Genomic DNA, 14,938 nt, shown 5'->3' with positions numbered 1-14,938 from the left:
GTCTTTAAACGTCGCCTAGATCTAAACTACTATATCACCAGGAATATACACTGCAAATGCTGCTGGTCTCACTCCTCATCCTCCCAAGCAGTTTACTCCCACAGTAAAAAAGAAATTTCATCTTTATCTTATTTGACTATCTCTCTTTTCATCTCTGCTGTATCTTGCGATCCCCATCTCTGTGCCATCCGTCAGTGAGACAGGCAGGGGAAATACAGAACCACTGGTACTTACAACGTTTGAAACTCCTGGATAAATCATTAGAGAACATGCTATAGGGAACAACTTCGCAGTGACAAGGAAATAAAATCAATTTTATAATAGGTCTTCTCAAATTCTAATTTCCATAGGGTCAATCCTCAGTCATTCCCATAGAAAACTCTACCTGAGAGGGAGGGAAAGAGAAAAATTGGCTGAGGTCTCCCTCTGAGAACATTTGACTTCTTCCTCGGAGGTAAGGGAATTTGCTCCCCATGCTCCATGGAGCAATGGTGGAGGGATTAGTCTCCAACTCCATTAAATTTGCCCAGAGCCACAGGGGACTATGCAATCTCTAGCTCTTTTCTAAATGATAGTTTGCTCAAAAGGCCTCCTGCTACACTTGAAATATAGGACAGGTGTTGCCCCATTAGCTACAGACCCATGCAGAGAACCCAGAGACAGAGGAGAGGGGTAGTGCCATGGAGCCCACAAATTTTCTTACTTCATAACCAATACAGAAAAAGGGGGTTTCTCAGACTAAGATTATATCAAAAAAATAGTTTTTCTGTTAGCACTAAAACTTTAGAGGGGAACTGAGAGTGCTCTGTTCTCCAGCATTAAAAACTAGCACTCTGAAAATACCCGTGCATCACACAGTACAGCACTACATTTTAATACATATCTTTTTCTCCTATAACACCCCGCCAAGCAACCATGGTTTTAGGATTGCTATCTACAGAACAAATAATCTTTATCCTGTCACAAGTTTTGCCTGCTCCAGGAGTTTTTTCTTGTGATATCCTCCTCCTGCTATTTCCATTTCAGAGTAAGCCCTCTTACCTCCTCCCACTCCACTGAAGTGTGTGTGTGTTACTGCAGCTAAAAGTAAGGGGTAGTCGCTGATGTCATGTTTATGGAAACACTGTGCAGATGACTCACCACACTGACAACCTGAAAACTCCTTTTCCTGCCATAGGCTGTTCTTTTGATCTAGTACTTGCATTTCCTCCTCCTTTGCCACTTCCCAAAAGTCAAAGTAAGTGGACATGCCTTTGTGTCACCCCATGTGTGCGATAGTGGTTATCAGAAATTTTTCCATGCGCAAACGGTTTTGGCTGAAGTCACTGGGTCTTGTGTTGATTATTTTTTTATTTCAGCCCCAGGATTAATTTTTCCCTTCCTACCTGCAAAGAAGGAAACGTTCCATATCATCAAATGTTCCGTCATTCATCAAGTCAGTGATTTCACATAGGTAAAATGGTGGGCATGAATCTTATTACCACAGTGGCTCCTTTAAGCCTCTGTGGCGGAATAAAAAGGCATCAAACCACATATGAATAATCGCTGTGGTTTTTGAGGTCCCTCTGTTCTACTCATATAAATGGAGCATCAGCAGAAATGATTATCAGGTCAGGTAACTCTAAGGGTCAAATCCTCAGCAGATGTGGATTGCTATCACTCTACTAAAAAAAAAAAATCACCATTTATGCCACTTTGAGATTTGGCTTTAGGAAGTGTTTATCTTACCATGCTCACCTGAATTTATAAGGAACTTGCACTTAAAAATGAAACTGCATCTCAGAGTCAGGTACAAGGATCAGTTTTACATGAACAATTAGATATAACAAAACTATACCAAACAAAATTGAGGGCTGATGAATTCCCAAGTAGTTTATCTTAAAGAACATGCAAAGATGTGTTTCACTGGAAGAGGATGTTGTCTGGAGATATGGAGATGTTGTCTGGAAACCTGGTGAAATGACACGCACAACTGGAATGCTGCAATGGGTGGCTATAAACTTCAGAAGGGACAGGCAAGAAAGGAGAGGTAGTGGGGTAGCCCTGTATGTTAGGGAGTGTTTTGATTGTCTAGAGTTTAATGATGGTGACGATAGGGTTGAGTGTTTATGGTTAAGAACCAGGGGAAAGGCCAACAAGGCAGATATTATGGTGGGAGTCTGTTATAGACCACCCAACCAGGATGAAGTCACAGACAAAATATTCTATAAGCAGCTGGGAGAAGTCTCACAATTGCTAGCCCTTGTTCTTGTGAGGGACTTCAACTTACCAGGTGTCTGCTGGAAATACAATACAGCAGAGAGGAAACAGTCTAGGGGGTTCCTGGAGTGTGTGGAAGATAACTTCCCGACACAGCTGGTGCGTGAGCCAACTAGGGAAGGTGTCCTGCTGGACCTGTTGTTTGTGAACACAGAAGGACTTGGGGGTGCTGTGATGGTTGGAGGCTGTCTTGGGCATAGCAATCACAAAATGGTTTTGTTTTGTTTCTTGGAGAAGTAAGGAGGGGGGTCAGCAGAACTGCTCCCTTGGACTTCAGGAGGGCAGACTTTGGCCTGTTTAGGAGCCTGGTTGACAGAGTCCCTTGGGAGGCAGGCCTGAAGGGCAGAGCAGTCCAGGAAGGTTGGACATTCTTCAAGAAGGAAATCTTAAAGGCACAGGAGCAGGATGTCCCCATGTGCCGAAAGACGAGCCAGTGGGGAAGAAGACCGGCCTGGCTGAACAGAGAGCTTTGGCTGGAACTCAGGAAAACAAGGAGAGTTTATGACCTTTGGAAGAAGGGGCAGGCAACTCAGGAGGACTACAGGGATGCTGTGAGGTTATGCGGGGAGAAAAGTAGAAGGGCCAAAGCCCAACTAGAACTTAATCTGGCTACTGCCGTAAAAGACAGTAAGAAATGTTTCTATAAATACATTAGCAACAAAAGGAGGGCTAAGGAGAATCTCCATCCTTTATTGGATACCGGGCCGGGGGGGGGGGGTGGGAACACAGTGACCAAGGATGAGGAAAAGGCTGAGATACTTAATGCCTTCTTTGCCTCAGTCTTTAACAGTAGGGCCAATTGTTCTCTGGGTACCCAGCCCCACGAGCTGGAAGACAGGGACAGGGAGCAGAATGAAGCCCCCATAATCCAAGGGGAAATGGTTAGCGACCTGCTACACCACTTAGACACACAGAATTCTATGGGGCTGGATGGGATCCACCCAAGGGTACTGAGGGAGCTGGCAGAAGTGCTCACCAAGGTGCTTTCAATCATTTATCAGCAGTCCTGGCTAACCAGGGAGGTCCCAGTTGACTGGAGGTGAGCAAATATGATGCCCATCTACGGGAAGGGCCAGAAGGAGGATCCGGGGAACTACAGGCCTGTCAGTCTGACCTCGGTGCCGGGGAAGGTTATGGAGCAGATCATCTTGAGAGCCATCAGGCGGCACGTACAGGACAAGCAGATGATCAGGCCCAGTCAGCATGGGTTTATGAAAGGCAGGTCCTGCTTGACTAACCTGATCTCCTTCTATGACAAGGTGACTGCTTAGTGGATGAGGGAAAGGTTGTGGATGTTGTCTACCTGGACTTTAGTAAAGCCTTTGACACTGTTTCCCACAGTATTCTCCTGGAGAAACTGGCTGCTCGGGGCTTGGATGAGTGTACTCTTCACTGGGTAAAGAACTGGCTGGATGGCCAGGCTGAAAGAGTGGTGGTGAATGGAGTTAAATGTAGCTGGTGGCCAGTCACAAGTGCTGTTCCCCAGGGCTTGGTGTTGGGGCCAGTCCTGTTTAATATCTTTATCAATGATCTAGACGAAGGGATCAAGTGCACCCTCAGTAAGTTTGCAGACAACACCAAGTTGTGCAGGAATGTTGGTCTGCTTGAGGGGAGGAAGGCTCTACAGAGGGATCTGGACAGGTTGGATCGATGGGCCAAGGCCAGCTGTATGAGCTTCAACAAGGCTAAGTGCAAGGTCCTGCACTTGGGCCACAACAACCCCATGCAACGCTACAGGCTTGGGGAAGAGTGGCTGGAAAGATGCCCAGCAGAGAAGGACCTGCAGGTGCTGGTTGACACCCGCCTGAATATGAGCTGGCAGTGTGCCCAGGCAGCCAAGAAGGCCAATAGCATCCTGGCTTGTATCAGAAGTAGTGTGGCCAGCAGGACTAGGGAAGTGATTGTCTCCCTGTACTCGGCACTGGTGAGGCCGCACCTCGACTACTGTGTTCAGTTTTGGGCCCCTCATTACAAGAGAGACATTGAGGTGCTGGAGCGTGTCCAGAGAAGGGCAACGAAGCTGGTGAAGGGTCTGGAGCACAAGTCTGATGAGGAGCGGCTGAGGGAACTGGGGTTGTTTAGCCTGGAGAAAAGGAGGCTGAGGGGAGACCTTATCGCTCTCTACAACAAGGAGGTTGTAGTGGGGTGTGTGTCAATCTCTTCTCCTAAATAACAAGCAATAGGACAAGAGGAAATGGCCTCAAGTTGCGCCAGGGGAGGTTTAGACTGGATATTAGGAAAAATTTCTTCACTGAAAGGGTTGTCAGGCATTGGAACAGGCTGCCCAGGGAAGTGGTTGAGTCACCATCCCTGGGGGTGTTTAAAAGATATGCAGACGTGGTGCTTAGGGACATGGTTTAGTGGTGGACTTGGCAGTGTTAGGTTAATGGTTGGACTTGATGATCTTAAAGGTCTTTTCCAACCTAAATGATTCTATGATTCTATGATTCTATAATATCAAAGCTAACACAATACCACTGCTGTTACCATTCAAAAAACTCTTTTTACAGTTAGAAAGATAAATTGGGCACATGAGAAAAGTAATCCACAATCTAAAATTAAATAGTTTGCGGTCTCCATTTACATTAAATGAGTAGCGGTACAATCTGAGGAAATACGGCATTAATTTCATGCCTATTATATAGAAGGCTATTGGTGCTTGTTATGATTATAAAATCACACTTCAGATGCTCACATCTCTCCAGTTTTCAACTCTTCCAAGAGTTACAGCTCTGGCACTTCTCTATGGTACAAAAATACAGCACAGCTTCTTGCAATTTCCTGAGATACTGCACCTGCAATATATTCATACTAATTGCTTCAAACTCACGCAATGGCTGAATTCAGCAATGGCAATACAGCTTTTTCATGCAAAGGAAACGTAATTGTTTTATAATATATTGTAAGTTTTAAACCTGCAGGTTAAGTATTCATTTAATTATTTAGGGGTAGGTTGCACTTCTACTCCTTCCCCTGTACAAGAGGTAGCCTGTATCTGCACCACCCCAGGAGAAGTGCGGGACATGTCAGACTCGGGACTTTCCTTCCCCTCTTCACATCTCTCCCTTTCCCCTTATTACAAACGCAATATTGCTTCTAATGCCTCCTCTCTTCCGCTTACCACTAGTATTTTCAGAAATAGGTTATTTGAGCCAAATATGTTGCAGAGCAAATAGAGGAAGAGGAGGGGAAATATGGACTCCCACATATCCTGCACAGGCAATTGAATTCAACACAGCCATTACAAATCTTGTAAATCAGATCTTTTTCTAGTTAAGGGATTTTATTTCAGACCCTATCAGCAGAATGGCAGGAAAAAGAATGATTCTGCAACAAAATCAAAGGTATTTTGAGTTTCTGATGAGAGAACTACTTACCTCTGCAACAGCGGACCCAGTAAGATGTGTCAGTACTAGCTACCAAAAATCTCCTTTGGTTCAAAACATTGAAGCCTGTGTTTTTTAAAACCGAAGAACCAATTAAAAGACTTACCTCTAGATTTGTGTGCATGTTTGATCCAGTAGTTGTAATTTGTTGTCTGCAGCACACAGAGTCATTAAATTTGTCTAAAGGAACTACATTAAAAAAATCATCAAATGTTATGAACCATGGCTTTAATTTTCAAAAGACTTTAAGTAATTCAAGGGTCCAACTTCCATTTGCACTTCCTAGGTAGTAATTAGGCTTTACAGAATTAAGCAATGCAACACCTCGCTCATACTTTGTACAGTACTTGCACAAATTTTCCATGGATAGGCATCTAAGTGCAGGGTCAACAGAAAGCTGCTGAGCAGGGCATGGACCAAACTAGCAAGAAATAAATTTCAGCAAAAAGGGACAGTGCTTATACGTGTCCAGAGAGATAGAGCCTCTGTTCAGAGCCACTAAGCTTGTAAATAATCATCTCAGCCACTTGCATGATACAAAACATCAGGTTTCCATTTTTAAGGAGTAATAGTGGTAGGCCAGGAGAAGTGAGAGCTTTGGAGTTAAGTCACCCCCTGAGGGTGTTAGGGACAGGGTCAAAACACTTCTGCCCAAATCATAGCCAGAGCTTGAGTTCAAACCAGCGCCCCAAGTCAGCATCCCAACACCCGGCTTCCTGCAGGGTGGGAAAAATATCTCAGTCACCAACACAAGAGCTTCTCCTCTTTGTAGAACTAATTCGATGCAGAGGACTGAGGCCAGAGAGACTGGCTTTAATCCCAGCAATTGGGAAATGTATCTAAGATGGGAGTTCAAGTCCACATCTGATAGGTATCACTGCTCCAGAGCAGGGACCTGAACCTGGGTCTTCTACCTCTCTCTCTCACAGCTACCATTTACTTTGAGCATGCCAGTAACATCAGGCCCATAGTGAAGACAGTTCCATTTTGAAGGCTTCAAGGCTTTAGGCCACAGCAGTCCTTGAGGTAGATCTCAATATTTAGGTGAGTTTGGACAGCAAAATCTTGGGCATATGCAGAACTTAACATGCTAAACTAATAGTCAGGAGGTAAGTGACAGCTGAGGAGTAATTATGCCAATGGTACCTGAATGCTGGGACAAGGTGATATCTACATTGTGCAGTGGATTATGGTGAAAAAAGCTCCGAGCTGACTTTCAGAGTACATCCACAGAGTTCAGCACAGCACCATGCAGAGACACTCACCTGAGTCTCAAAGGCAGCCTAGCCTTTTTGGTATGGCAGAACATGCATTATTAAATTCAATCCCTGTTTCTCAGCAGAGCTAATTAGTTCAGGTGCAGCTCAACACTGCTATAATTATACTCCATCTGCTTCCAGAGCTAGCTAGTTTGGGTGCTGAGAGCTTGGAAATTTCTCTACAGTACACCCTCATGGGAGGGGGCATGATACTATTATGTCCTTAGGCATGAAAAGAGATGGATTGACACTTTGGTCCCTTTGATGATGCAAGCCTTAGCAGCCTAAATCCTGCCGAGTTAAATCCTCTCTAGGGACAGATTTTTTAAGATGTTTAAAAAGGTAAAGCCCCAGGTATGGCCCCAGCGTGATTTTTGAAAAATGCCTCATAAGCACTAAGCGTTTGTTGGGTGGTAAATGACTCCGTGCGGCAATGCAGCAGTGAGAGCCCCGTGTCAGACACCCAACCGAGCCGGTCTGTCACAGGCAGCAGCCTACAGGGCCCTGGCTCTTACCGAAACTTTGATGTGCTCAGGTTGGCTTTACTGGCTTGCAATCCAGCATGTAAGTGCTAAGACTCATTTGGCTACACAGAAAATATCAAGCCTGTCTGCTTCTCAAGAAACGGATAGTGACGACTCAGATGAACGCTAATTTAGCATGTGTTTGCTCCCCTTAAAATGAAGACTATTGCAGTGAATGGAGTATCTCTCCTCGGTGTCAATTCTTATTGGATCAAGCCTGAATTTGTGGCAAGGAGCAATTAGTATGAAATAGATTAGGCAACAACTTCCTTTATTCAGTCGTACAAGTTATTTCAAGATGAACTGATTGCCCACATTTGTTTTGTACAGGCGGCTAAACCATCAATACCAACAACACTGGCATTGATCAACTCAGAATTATTTTGCCACTCTCGCAGGTATTTTGCTTCATATCACTTTACAAAGGCTGTTAGGGACCATTTGTAGCTTCCAGTGCAATACAGCAGTGCCACAGCATGTTTTTCCAGATACTGGAGTCATCCTTATGCATTTGCCCTGCGAGCTTTCCAGCAGCATGCTCAAATGAGAACATTTTCAGTGACCACATGAACCCCACAGCATGTTCTTATCCTGCCCACTGTGTTTAACCACACATCATGTCAGTAGTATATATATGTACCAGTGGGTGCGTATGTGCGTGTGTGTGTGTCTAGAGGCAGTGTGCTCTGCTTCCATGTGTGTTGTGCAGGCGTGAATGACACCTGCATCTAAGCGCATGGTATCTATGTGAGCATCTATGCCACTGCCATTAATATTTTGACTCGCCGCACTGCTGTCAGTGCCAGCTCTCTCAGTACTGCTACGCCTCTGCTTGCTTTCTGCTTTCCAGGGGCACTGGCTAAGGCTACTGAGACTGTTAGATTTTGACTGCAACCCAATCAGTTGTTACTTATTTAACCAATATGTGGGCATCACCTTGTACAATGATTTTGGAAAGTGACAAAGGGAGCTGCCCCGCGCCACCTGCTCTTCAGAGAAGGGCTCTGCATTTCTGCTCTTGCTCAGCCACAGCTGTCTCACTGCCAAGCTACTCTCTCAGGGTGCAGACAGCCTCTAATGCCTCCTCGGACATGAAATAATTTCTTGTTATATAAAGGTTGCTGCCTACTACTCATGTATATTCGGTGTATTCAGAGTTTTGTTTCAGTCCTCTCTCTCACACTGCACTGCAGCTCTCTGACTGGACCAATTTGCATAGGTTTTGGTATATCATGAGAGGTAGCATCCAAAATGTCTGTCTGAGCCCAGACGTGTGCCCCGGCTCACCAGCCATCCCTACTGTTACCCTTCACCGTGCAACCCCCAGCTTGGATCTCCTGGGAAGCTTACCCTTTCCTACGTACGCCCCATCAATGGCAGCAGCCTGCCGTGAGGAAAATCAGACCAAAAGGCAGTAATTAGCGATTGAGAGACGGTAAGGAGCAGGTATAAGTGAGCATTTTTGCCCATTTCAGTGCAAGGCTAGCAGTTTAACTCAAAGCATCCCCTGCAGTGGTTTAGGCTGTTAGTGCCTGACTTTGTACTGAAAAGAAGAGGGAGGACTCACAGTCACAGCAGAGGCATTTTGAGAAGCTATCTCCACTCAGTTACCTTATCTAGGCTGAGAAGTATGTGTGAGTGACTCAAGCCTGTGCACTGTACATTTGAGCAGGCAAGTTAAAACCACTGGCAATTAAAAATAACCTCCCTGGCTTTGCAGTGGGACAGTGGAGGAGACATCACACAAGTGCTGAGGCTCAGCTGAGAGGCAGCAGCTAACAGCTGAAAGACAGGACATGACTATGGAGTAAGCTGGACACAATAGCGTGGGGTCAGGGAGCTCTCAGGTCTGAAGCCCAGCACTCAGGTGTGGGATAAAAAAGCCGCTTAGACATGATCGTAGTTCATTCAGGAAGCCTCGTGAGTCTCACGGACTGCAGCTCCCCTGAATGACTGAAGGGCCAAAGGCAAATGCAGCTGATGCAAAAGAAATTTTCCAGAGGTCATAATTTTCTTTTTTTTTTTTTTGCCTTTTTCTCTCGGTTCTTTTTTTCCTTCTTTATCATTTTGTAACCTTCTGTCTGTGCAAAGAGAAAGGTTGCCATTCCAGTGTTTGCTATAGCTCTAAATTTTAAATTTTCAGTTAATTCTTGTTTTCCAGTTTTCATTAATAGATTACAGATGACTTTTTTATTAATTACCATCTATTTTACTTCCTAATTTATTTTTCTGGGAAATAAATACTTTCCTGACCTGTGCCAGTCTTGTTTTAATGCTTAGCCAAATATCTTAAGGCAGTCAAGGAAAAAACAAACAGCTGAACATCTGCTGAAAAGGTTGCAAGGGTGAATAAGCTCTAATAGCTTCTAATGAGCTTCCAGAAATATATTGCATAAGGAGCAATTAATAGATCCCAGTCCTTAAGCCCTTACTTATAAGGCTATCCTGGTCAGTTACTTAATTCAGTTACAGACAGGCGTAAATTCAGATGCAGGATATATTATCAGCTACTTTTAAAATGTATCCTACAGTGACACATCTCTCTCTCTTCAAGCAACCGTTAATTGGGCTCAACACACAGCCTGCCTTCATGCATTACTGGTGCAATTCACCTCGGGAGCTTATAAGGCTGGACAGAGTCCCTCACCACAGCTGAAATTCTCCATCATTTTGGTGCACTGCTTGGCTGCCCTGTAGCTCCACAGGGGCAAACTGAGCAGGCATGTATAGGAGCTGACTTGCGACCTGCACCCAAAGGCTCCTTTGGTGACACAGCTCAGCACTGCCCCTGGAAGTGAGCATTACAAGGGCAAGGCTCGGAGGTCAAGGAGAGCATCAGGTAGCTGTACAGGTGTAGAAAGAAGTGTTGCTACTATTCCCCAACTCATTGGTCAAAGCAGTAGCATGGAAATTGCTGCAGAGTAATCCCTTCTCTTTGCCTTGAACTTCAATTTCTCCTCTTTGGGTTGCCCTCAGATCAGCCACATATATCTACCTGCCATGCTCAGGCCTTCTATAAGTAAATGCAACACGAGGAAAGTCAATAGAGTTTCATTCACTTACAATAGAAGTGAATTTAGCCATAAATCGATAATGAAAAGCAAAATGTTCCCTACGTGCCTGTTCTTGTAGCTGTCCTTCATCTGAAGAGTTCAGCCCCACTTAGAGAATCAATGTATCGATAGAAAGTAAACTGTGTTTTCAATAAAACTGAAGATGTGAGCAGATTCAGCATTGTATGATTATTAATTTCCAAAGTTAGCCACAAGCTTTTAACAGTTTCCATTAAATCTCCAAAGGAAATTGAAGACCTTGGATAATCATCAAAAAATGCTGTATTAAAATACTCTCCTCCATCCCTCTGCATGTGCAGAAGCATCTTGGCATATTTGTAGGGCAAGCAAGGATACACTGTTGTCTGAAAGTAATGATGCTTCACTGCCTCTTATTTCTGGGATAGCCCTAAGCTCATTCTGCCACCTTGTGTGTTCAACATATATTACAGCACAGTCTCATTTTCAGGTGCGTATTTCTTATTCCACTCCAGTAGGTCTCACCTCTTATTTAGTATTACACAAAGCCCGGAGCCAGTTAAACTGTGTGGAGACAACAACTCATCTCTGATATTCTAATATGGATTGTCAGGGTGAACCAAATTTAATATTTCATTCACACTCCACCTCCCAAAAAGCCACTTAGTCTTAATAATTAGAGCAGTGAATAATTCTTACCTATCATATGAAAGAATGCACATTTCTGTTAGCTTTTTGTTAGACTGTGGTTCTCTTGAACATATAACTTTCTTGAAATGGTTTTCTAAATAACGCCTGGGAATAGTTTTAGCCGATATCATCTTCAAAGCAATTTGTTGAAAAAAACACCAGTTTTTCAAAACTTGAGTTGTGTGACTAGCCACTCTTTGTCTTATAGCCTATTTCCCCTTTATAGAAATAGTTCCTTCGCGCTTACCCTGACTGGAAAACTGTGACTGTTAGAAAAACATTTGGGTTTCAATGTAAAATGCCTGTGGAAAGCAAATACAAAGGTAGTCTTTCAGAAAGTTTCTCCACTGTTTTCTCAATGTTCTTCATTTCTGCTGCTATGTTCAGTCAAGATAATATGAAAAAAAATCAAAAAAGTTAAAGGAAAAGCAAAAACCTTTAATGAAAATCCCAGTTAAAGCCTGTTGGATAAAAATGTTTGATGTTTTGATTACCTGAATAGATTCAACTATCTTGTTCTGGAAAAAGGGAACGCATTCCTGAAGTTCATCTACAAAAAACTTCTGAAGCTGTAGGTCAGACTATTATGAGAGGCTCCGCAAGGGATTCACACGCCCAGAAATGACTGCTGCTACAATGCAAAAATCAATAACGCTACATGAAGTTGTTACCTAGGATGTCATGTCCCTTCGGAGTACTAGCAAATGCCCACGCACCCCGTAGGTACCAAAGCACATAAATGCGACACCGGCTGTGTCCAGAAAGGCTCCCAGTATAGAGGGGCATTTCACCCTGTTCACAGAAAGGTGCTCAGCACATCCAGGTTTTAAATGCCTGTAAGCTTGTGTGCACTGATCCGCTGGTAAGCGAAGGTGACAGAAGGTAGGAAGCAGAGAAAACAATTATCAGAAGCTCCTTCTAAATCCTACAAACACAGACACTGACATCTATTACTGCCTTATGTTCTACAGATACGGAACTACATTCCTTATCTAAGAAGTGAACTATGGCTCAGACTTAATTAACCAGAACTGCGGTGCCCATAAGATCTATGCTAAAAACATAGCATACAAAGTCAAAGCAAAACTCATTCCTATAGTCTAGTTTTAATGGCTTTCACACAGGGAAATAATTATACCTAAAAGCTGATGTTTTCACTTCATACTTATGGAATACAATTCATCTTACAATATCTCATCATCACCTTAAATTGTGGCCGTGGTCAGAAAACTGTTTATGTTAACATCGCACCGTTTTACTCGCCATACACTTTGCAAGTAATCAAATCACAGGGCTGATCCCCAGTCCTTCCATGAGGAAAAATAATTGAGGCAGAAAGAATTACAGTGATTTTAATAAGAACCAGGCAAAATTTATCTACCAGATACAAACACAAAAAAAATATGTTGTTTGCATGTCAGAGAAAGCATTAATAAATTTGCAATTTGGCAAATAAATTCAGGCCACCCACCACCGCCCCCCAAATTAATAACAAAAGTAATTTTAGAAAAAATGTTTTGTTTCCTGACTTACTCTGTACAAAATTTTGACCTTTCTTTTAGAAGTTGGTCTGTTTAAAAAGGATGAAAAATTAAATAATTTAAAAACAAAACTGAAAACTTTGCCTCCAACTATATGTTTTGGGTTGACCCAGAGAGGCAAATCATATTAAAGTATTTTTTCCAATCACCTACTGATTAAAAAAAATACAACCTTCAAAACATTTTACACACAGTTCTAATTTCAAAGGACTTTAGCTCAAGTTCCAAAAGCACAGAGCAGCCCTAAAACGTGCATAATTAGCCTGGTATAAGGGAGCATACGGTAAAGGGACCTGGAAAGTTTGAATCCCTGTACAGGCTCTTGCAGAGCCTTTGGCAAGTCATTTCATTTCCTTATATCTCTATTTCCCTATCTATTAAGTCAGGGCAATAATACCTACCTTCCCTGAAGAGGTGACAGTAATTAAGTCAATGTTTTGCATAGCACTTTCAAGATGCAAATCTCTACATTAAAGTTCTAAGTACTATTATTATTATCATCATTATCACTGATTATCATTAAGCTAAAGCTACTGTTTAATTCTGTATGTTCTCTTCTCATTCTGAGAAATACATTCAACTGCCATTGTAAGCTAATTATACCATCTACTCTGAAGTATAGGAGTACAAAAGCATACCTTATGCTGCATTTGCAGTCTGTTCCCTCTTTCAAATACTCTTTGTGTAAAGGAAAGTATATTCTTAACTAATGCCTTAAGGAAGTTTGCACGGTATTGCCAAATTAGCTCATTGCAATTAGTATCTCAAGTTTCTCTGCAATCCCAGGAAAACAGCAGTCGCCACGAACGCAGTTAATAATGATGACTTTGTAAAACAGAACTGGAGGCTAATATTGAAAGGGCTGTCAAAGAGCAAAAGGCTGCTTTTCAAATGACCTTTAAATCCTCTGTGACTCCTGCGGAGGATAAAAGGTAACATGAGTGACAAAAAAGGCTTTTCCAGCTCACCACGTTTTGCCAGGTCAAAGAAACATTTGTAATGAATAAATAAATAGATAATTCATCCCCCAGCTGTTTTGGCATCTTTTCTGATATGAACACAGGTAGGAAGCAGGTCTCTGAAGGTGGATGAATTTCAGAGACCTGTAAAGCAGTCAGAGAACTGAGCTCAGAGAACCGAGCCCGAGTTGCTCGTTATGCAGAGGAGAAAGGAACAGAAATTTGCTCACAGGGCTTCAGATGCAATGTGTATCTGTGAACCATAAGGCTTTAAAATGCCGATGTCAAAACTAGTGTTTCCTAAATTCAGCCTGACTCAGTCTTTTCTGGTTTTGCTCACGAGAACACGCAGCCATGCGATGCCGTCCTGCCACCCTGCCTGCTCGCTGATGCAGTCAGCTGCAAAGCTCGATGTGTATGAGCTTCCAGATGTCTGGGCACAAAAATGGCCAACACTCAGTGTACTTCAAAGGCTACCTGTGACAAAAATAGACACACACACATAGACACAGAGTAAAGAGGTGCTATGTCACATCTTGGCATGCAGCCATGGAGAAAAACACTCCTCTCCTCCTGATTTTTTATGTGTTATGGCAATGCATTAGTCTAAATAAAAAAGTAATTTTTTAATAGATATTGAAATTTTACAACTGTCAGCCTTGAAAGAACTTCTTCGAGATGAGACATTTTGTAACAGCACGGTATTTTGCATTTATATAATATTTCTGTCTAAGGTTATCAATGCAAAAATGTTTCTAAAATCAAATAATTAAAAGTGCATGAAAATCCTGAGAGGCAAAGTAAATGTTACTTTTTATAGGGAAAGAAACTGAAACATAGAGGCTAAAATCTGCATCCGATCTTACCCTGTGGGATGAGACATATAACAGCCCATAGTCTCGATCCTGGCAGAGTACAGATCCACCAACCATTTGAAGATCACTGTGGCTCCGGCCTCCTCCATGTGCCGGGGAATTTCTGTGCTGCAGGCGAGGCTTTCTGCTGTGGCCCCCATCTCACCGTACCGGAGGGCAGGCAGATGTGGCTGCAATTCTCATCAGGATCCAGGATGCCAGGCAGGCACTTCCAAGCTGGTAATCTAGACATAGCCTCAGTGGCTGCCCTCCACAACACAGGGACTGGAGGGAAGGCTTTCCTTTCCCAAAAACACCTCTCTTTCGATTAATGTGACCCCCTGTTTTTTGTTGTGGGAGGACAGTCAATAGATATTTGCTCAACCATCATGAGAAAAAGAGGTTAATGAATCTTTTCTAAAGGAGGAGAAGGG

The sequence above is a fragment of the Ciconia boyciana genome, chromosome 3 (genome assembly GCF_034638445.1).
Source record: "Ciconia boyciana chromosome 3, ASM3463844v1, whole genome shotgun sequence".
NCBI lineage: Eukaryota > Metazoa > Chordata > Aves > Ciconiiformes > Ciconiidae > Ciconia > Ciconia boyciana.
Note: the sequence above shows the minus strand (reverse complement) of the source record.